The sequence below is a fragment of the Nicotiana tabacum genome, chromosome 3 (assembly GCF_000715075.1).
Source record: "Nicotiana tabacum cultivar K326 chromosome 3, ASM71507v2, whole genome shotgun sequence".
Lineage (NCBI taxonomy): Eukaryota > Viridiplantae > Streptophyta > Magnoliopsida > Solanales > Solanaceae > Nicotiana > Nicotiana tabacum.
The window spans coordinates 147,368,350-147,375,664 of NC_134082.1; positions in this window are offsets into that span (position 1 = coordinate 147,368,350).

The window sequence follows — 7,315 nt, forward strand, 5'->3', positions numbered from 1 at the left end:
GTCTTGCTATATATAGGGTCATTTGACACATTTTAAAAGAAACTGGAATTAGAGGAGTGGAACAAGACTTAAGGTTGAACATTTTTAGAAAGAATTTTACACTTGAGAGCTTTAAGACTTGAACTTGAAAGAATTTTGAGAAATCAGAATTTGAGAGTAAAAGAGAAATGGAATTTGAACTTTCACTTGAATAATTTCCTTCTGCCTTTCTCGAGTGTTATTCAAAATCAGTAAACTACTGCATCTTGTATCCGTCTCTCTTCTGCTTTGACTACGATTGCACTTTGGTATTGCTGAGTTTTCAATCTGTTACTGGGTTATTCTACTGGTTGTTACTGGTTTGCGGCGTTGCTGAATCTGCTGTTGCTGTGGTATTATTGCTGCTAACTCCTACTTCTTTTCTTCTTGTACTGCCATTTCCGGGTACACATTTGTACACTCTCGGCTTGAAGTGAAATGAAATATTAATCAGGCATTGTTCCTGTTGAATCCCTCCTGTTTAGATTTGTTGTTTGAATATAATTTTCCTTTCTTTGTATAAAAATGTAGTCGATTTATTAATAAGTAATGGGGTTGCATATGTATAACTTCTTCATCTAATAATGTTAGTTGAATTAATCAAATACTAGGTAATTTGTTTTGATATTACAGTGTGTCAATTTCATGTTCTACTATTATTGAATAATAGAATCTAGAATGAAAGCAGTTTTTCTTTGTACGAACTCGATCGCAATTTTCCATTCGCATTAGCCGTAAACTAATAACTAATAAGTTACGTTTTTAGCATGTAATCTGCGTACCAGATTTTCTTTTCTTTTAGAGACGAACTTAATAGAAAAAATATAGTCACTGTAGGTTTTATCCTTTTAAATAAAAATGAGACGAGCCTCGACAAACAAAAATGCACAAGCTGCGGGGCCCTCTAAATGTATATTTGAAAATACTTAGAATTCGGGACAGGCCGTTTAGCGAATTTTACGGCCTTCCCAAAATAACAATATGCTAGTTGCTTTAGGACGCACCTTAATAAATCTTATCTTCTTAAACTCGGGTGCACATTTATGTGACCCAAATCCAAATCTCAATGGAGTCGAAATGTGTCTCTAATCACGGGTACATTGATTGTGACGTGGTTCGAGATGCGTGTTCATGACGTTGCAAACTCCTTTTAAAAATAAGAATGAGATGAGCCTCGCCGAATAACAATACAAATTGCGGGGCCCTCAGTAAATACTTACTTTAAGATTGCTTAGACTTCGGGATGGACCGTTTAACAAAATTCCACGGCCCTACCCAAAATAATGATACGCTAGTCGCTTTAGGAGCGTATTTAATAATGTTATCTTCCTAAACTCGGGTGCACATTTATGTGACCCAAATCCCAATCTCAACAGAGTTGAAATGTAGCTCTAACCACGGGTACATTGATTGTGACGTGGTTCGAGATGTGTTTCCACGATGTTGCAATTCTTGATAAAAATAACAGTAAATGATAAAAGCGGTTAAAAGATAAAATTTGCACATAAGTTCATATTTGTATAAACAAATCAGATAATCAAGCCGAATATAACAGTTGAGCGACCGTGCTAGAACCACGGAACTCGGGAATGCCTAACACCTTCTCCCGGGTTAACAGAATTCCTTATCCGGATTTCTGGTACGCAGACTGTAATATGGAGTCATTCTTTTCCTCGATTCGGGATTAAAATTGGTGACTTGGGAAACCCTAAATCTCCCAAGTGGCGACTCTGAAATAAATAAACAAATCCCGTTTCGATTGTCCTTTAATTGGAAAAACTCCCTACGCCCCTGCGGGTGCGGAAAAAGGAGGTGTGACAGAATTCAGAGCAATTTGACAATGATTGTGGTGGATTTCAAGATGATGATTTTGATGGACAGAGTAAAGAGGTGCAATACGTGAATAATTATCAAGGCCAAAGGGGCAATTCTTCCAACCAACAATAATGGAGACCCCAAGGCAATTGGGGCAATCAACAACAACATGACAATGGTAATTGGGGGAACAACAACCAAAACTCCAACTAGGGCAATCAGAACAACAACCAAAACAATCAAGGAAATTCGAATGGTAACAACTATTGGGGTTGCAACAACAACCAAGGTGGATGTAATAATGGAAACCAAGGAAATCGGGGGCAAGGCTTTCAAAGACCTCCAATGTACCAACAACCGAACAATCCACCCCCTTTTCCATCTCAAGGTCCTAGTTATTTTAGCAATGATATGGGTAGAATTGAAATGATGTTCGAACAAATGATGAAGAAAAATGCGTATTTTGATGCACAGTTGGCTATCCACAATACCTCAATCAGAAATTTGGAGGTTCAGTTAGGCCAAATCTCTCAGTCCTTGAATACACGCCCTAAGGGTACTCTACCAAGTGATATAGTAGTGAACCCAAAGGGTGGGAATAATCATGTTATGGCGGTAACTACAAGGAGTGGACGAGGCGGAGATGTGAATGCCTCCAAACAAAAGCAAATTTTGAGTGATGATGTTGAGTTGCAAGAAGATGAAGTTCCTTTGGTGGTTGAAAATGTGATTGATAAGAATGTGAATGGAGAAGTGAGGATTGATATTCAAGATGCCGAGGTGGAAACCCAAAATGATGTGAACCCATCTAGGGAATACATAATAGACATATCGGAGCAGGTTGTGCCTAAAGCCAAGGCTCCTTTGCCAAGGCCACCTCCACCTTATCCTCAAAGGCTCGCGAAGAAGAAAAATGAGAACCAGTTTAAAAAGTTCATTGACATGATGAAGAGATTATCCATTAATGTGCCTTTGATGGAGGCTCTTGAACAAATGCTGGGCTATGCTAAATTCATGAAGGACTTGGTGAAAAAGAAGCGGTCTATGGATTGTGAAACTATAAAAATGACTCACCAAGTTAGTGCAATAGTGCATTCAATAGCCCCGAAGCTTGAAGATCCCGGTGCTTTCACCATTTCTTGCACCATTAGGAGTGCAGATTTTTCCAAGGCTCTATGTGACTTGGGGGCAAGTATCAATTTGATGCCCTACTCGGATTTCAAAACTTTGGGTATTGGGCAACCTAGGCTGACTTCCATGAGATTGCAAATGGCGGATAAAACAATGAAGAGACCATTGGGTATTATTGATGATGTGCTTGTCCGGGTGGACAAATTTATCTTGCCAGTTGACTTTGTAATCTTGGACTACTAGGTAGATTATGAAGTTCCTATCATATTAGGAAGACCTTTCTTGCTATGGGGAAGGCCTTAGTTGATGTGGAAGCAGGGGAACTCACCTTCCGGGTGGGTGATGAAAAGGTGGTATTTCATGTGTGCAAATTAATGAAGCTGCCCAACAGTACCGAGGTGTGCTCTTTTGTGGACCTTGTCACAGCAGTGATAGTGGATGACACCAGTACAATGATGTCACGACCCGAATTTCCCAACCTCGGGGGTCGTGATGGCTTCTACTAATGGGAGTTAGGCAAGCCAAACAATAATTACTTTCCACGCTTCCATATTGCTTCATTTTAACAAACACAATGTGATAATATGATAACAACGAAACTTTAAATAATTTAGCGAAAGTCAACAATTAAATATCTTAAGTCTATGTCTATTACAACTTTTAAAACCTCAAATACCCAAAGCCTGGTGTCACAGTGTCACAGACTATCAAAGATTTCTACATACAAGGTTTGAAGAAATAACAGTACGTTGTTTCTGAATAAGATAGAATGAAATAGGAAGTAGAGATAGAGGGAGACGCCAGGGATTGCGGACGCCTGCAGTCTACCTTGGGTCTCCGGGTGGACTGAAGGAAGCACTCCAACTACTGTCCGAAAGCTGCTCCTGGATCTGCACATAGTGAAGAGTGTAGTATCAGCACAACCGACCCCATGTGCTGGTAAGTGTCTAGCCTAACCTCGGCGAAGTAGTGATGAGTCTAGGACCAGAGTACCAAATAAACCTGTGCAGTTCAAATGTATATACAATGGAAAAGAAATACAGAAAATAACCAGTCAATGTGGGAGGGGAAAACATGTTGTGGGGAGATAATAGTTCCGAATAGAAAACATCAAGTAAGGAAAGAAACTACATAACTCGAATATCAACAAAGAATCAGAAATCAACAATTTGCCTGGCATCACCCTTCGTGCTTTTACTCTCGTCCTCTCCAAAGCAATTTTATAATAAAAGTATGCACGACATCACCCTTCGTGCTTTTACTTTCATCCTCACCAAATCAATCATATAATAAAGATGTGCACGACACCACCTTCGTGCTTTTACTCTCTTTCCTCACCATATAATCAATGAAAATTGGTACGGAATAGTACGTCGTGCGGCACGACATCACCCTTCGTACTTTAACACTCTTTCCTCACGATAACAAACAATGCACGACATCACCCTTCGTGCTTTAACACTCTTCCTCACCCAAACAACAATCACAAGCAAAGGGGCAAGGGAATAAACAAAATAGTAATAGAGATCCCGACAAGGGAACAACAGTTAAACAATTAAATCCCGGCAAGGGAACAACATCAATAATCTCAACATTCCGGCAAGGGAGATAATCAACAAAGCAACAATATCCCGGTAAGGGGACAATTTAATAACTCTTTCTCTTTCTTTCACTTTTATTTCATAATTCACTTTACCACTTGAGCCAATGCATCAAAGGGTTCAATCATCTTATATACTTTCATAATTCGTAATATAACTTGAGCCAATGCTCCAAAGGGTTCAATCATCTCATATATTTTCATAATTCATAATATAACTTGAGCCAATGTTCCTCGATGTTCAAAGGTTACAATTCCTTCCACAAACTTTCCACAACACTTAGAAATCATCACCAAAGCATGAAAGATACAACGAAATCAAGATCTTCAAAATTTAAAGACTCACGGTCATGTTAGACATCAACGTATAGATACTCGTCACCATGCCTATACGTCATACTTAACAATTATCACGTAGAAAATAAGACTCAACTCCTAATCCCCCAAGTTAATGTTAGACCAAACACTTACCCCGATGCCTCGAACATAACTCACGTTTCAATTATAGCTTTACCCCTCGATTCCTCCATCAATTCGCTCATATCTAGCCACAAGTTACTTAATTACATCAATAAACGCTAGATGAATCAATTTGAATGCATGAAAATGAGTTTTCCAAAGTTTTACCTAAAAAGTCAAAATTGCCCCTGGGCCCACGTGGTTAAAACCTGAGGTTCGAACCAAAACCCGATTACCCATTCCCACACGAGCTCAAATATGTAATTTGTTTTGAAATCGGACCTCAAATCGAGGTCCAAATCCCCAATTTTGAAAAACCTAGGTTCTACCCAAAACACCAAATTTCCTCATGAAAATAATTGATTTGAAGTTGAAATCATATTAAAAGATGTTAATGATTGAAGAAAACTAGTTAAAAACGACTTACAATTGATTCAGAGAAGAAAGGTTGTTTGAAAAATCGCCTCTTATATTTTTGGGGTTTTTGAAAAAATGCAAAATAACTGAAAATCTCGTCTATTTATACCCCTCTCAAACCCCTTGTGCGGACCGCACAAAATGGACTGCGGCCGCGCAGGCCTTCTTGAGGTACTGCGGTCCAGTGCCCTGTGCGGACCGCACGAAATGGACTACAGCCACACAGGCCTCCACCGCACCTCACGAAAACGACCCCGGATCACACTGCCCCCCTTCTACGGTTGCACACGTTTTTGTGCGAACCGCCCCGGTGGGTTCAGAGACCTACAATTTCTGGTTTTAAGTCTAAAACATCCCGAACCTACCCGAAACTCACCCGAGCCCTCGGAACTCCAAACCAAGTGTGCATACTAACTCAAAACCATCATATGGACCTACTCGTGTAATCAAATCATCAAAATAACATCATGAAAATCAAATTAAACCTCGAGATCAATGAAATTTCTCAAAACTTCTTTGAAAATCAATTTTGCGATTTAAGTCCGAATCACGTCAAATGACATCCGTTTTTCACCAAATTCCACAAAAACATCTTAAATCATATATAAGACCTGTACCGGGCGCCGGAACCAAAAATACGGGTGCGATACCATCATGTTCTAAGCAAATTTCATTTCAAATTTCTTTAAACAATTTCAGAAAACAATTTCTTTAAAAATTTATTTCTCGGGCTTGGGACCTCAGAATTCGATTCCGGGCATACGCCCAAGTCCCATATTTTCCTACGGACCCTCTAGGACTGTCAAATTATGGGTCTGGGTCCGTTTACCCAAAACGTTGACCGAAGTCAAATTTATTCATTTTACCGTCAAAACTTATCATTTTGCACAAATTTTCATGTTTAAGCTTTCTGGCTATGTGCTCAGACAGCGCATGCAAATCGAGGTGGTGCTAAGGGAGGTTTTTAAGGCATCTGAACATAGAATTTTATTACAACACAAGTGATGACCTTTTGGGTCATCACAAATGATCAATGTGGAGGACCTATTGGAGGTCGTACTGTTGAATCTTGATGTCTATGATGATGAGGGCCGAGTGGAGTGCATGAATACTTTACATAGAATGGGCTCTTACTCTTATGAGACTAGGAAATTATCTTTGGACCTTGAAAATAGGAAGACCTTACCAACAAAACCTTCAATTGCGGAGCCTCTGGTGTTGGAGTTGAAACCGCTGCCTCCACACCTTAGGTATGAGTTCTTTGGCTCAAATTCTACTTTGCCAGTTATTCTTTCCTCTTGTCTTACTAACATGCAGGTTGATGCCATATTGACGGTGCTTCAAAAGAGAAAAAAGGCAATTGGATGGACTCTAGCTAATATTCCGGGGATAAGCCCCGCATTCTGTATGCACAAAATTATTTTGGAAGATGATGCAAAACCCTTCTTGGAGCATCAAAGGAGGTTGAACGAGGCAATGCAAGAAGTTGTGAAAAAAGAGGTGATCAAGTGGTTGGATGTCGGGGTTGTGTACCCCATCTCTGATAGCTCTTGGACTTCACCGGTGCAGTGTGTACCGAAGAAGGGTGGCATAACCGTGGTTGCAAATTCACAAAATGAGATGATATCTACCAGAACTGTCACCGGCTGGAGGGTATGCATGGACTACCTCAAGTTGAATAAAGTAACCCGCAAGGATCAATTTCCTTTGCCTTTTCTTGATCAGATGTTAGACTGACTTGCTGGGCATGCCTTCTACTATTTCTTGGATGGGTATTCTGGATACAACCAAATCTTGATTGCTCCGGAAGATCAGGAGAAGACCACGTTCACTTATCCATATGGCACATTTTCCTTCTCTAGGATGCCTTTTGGA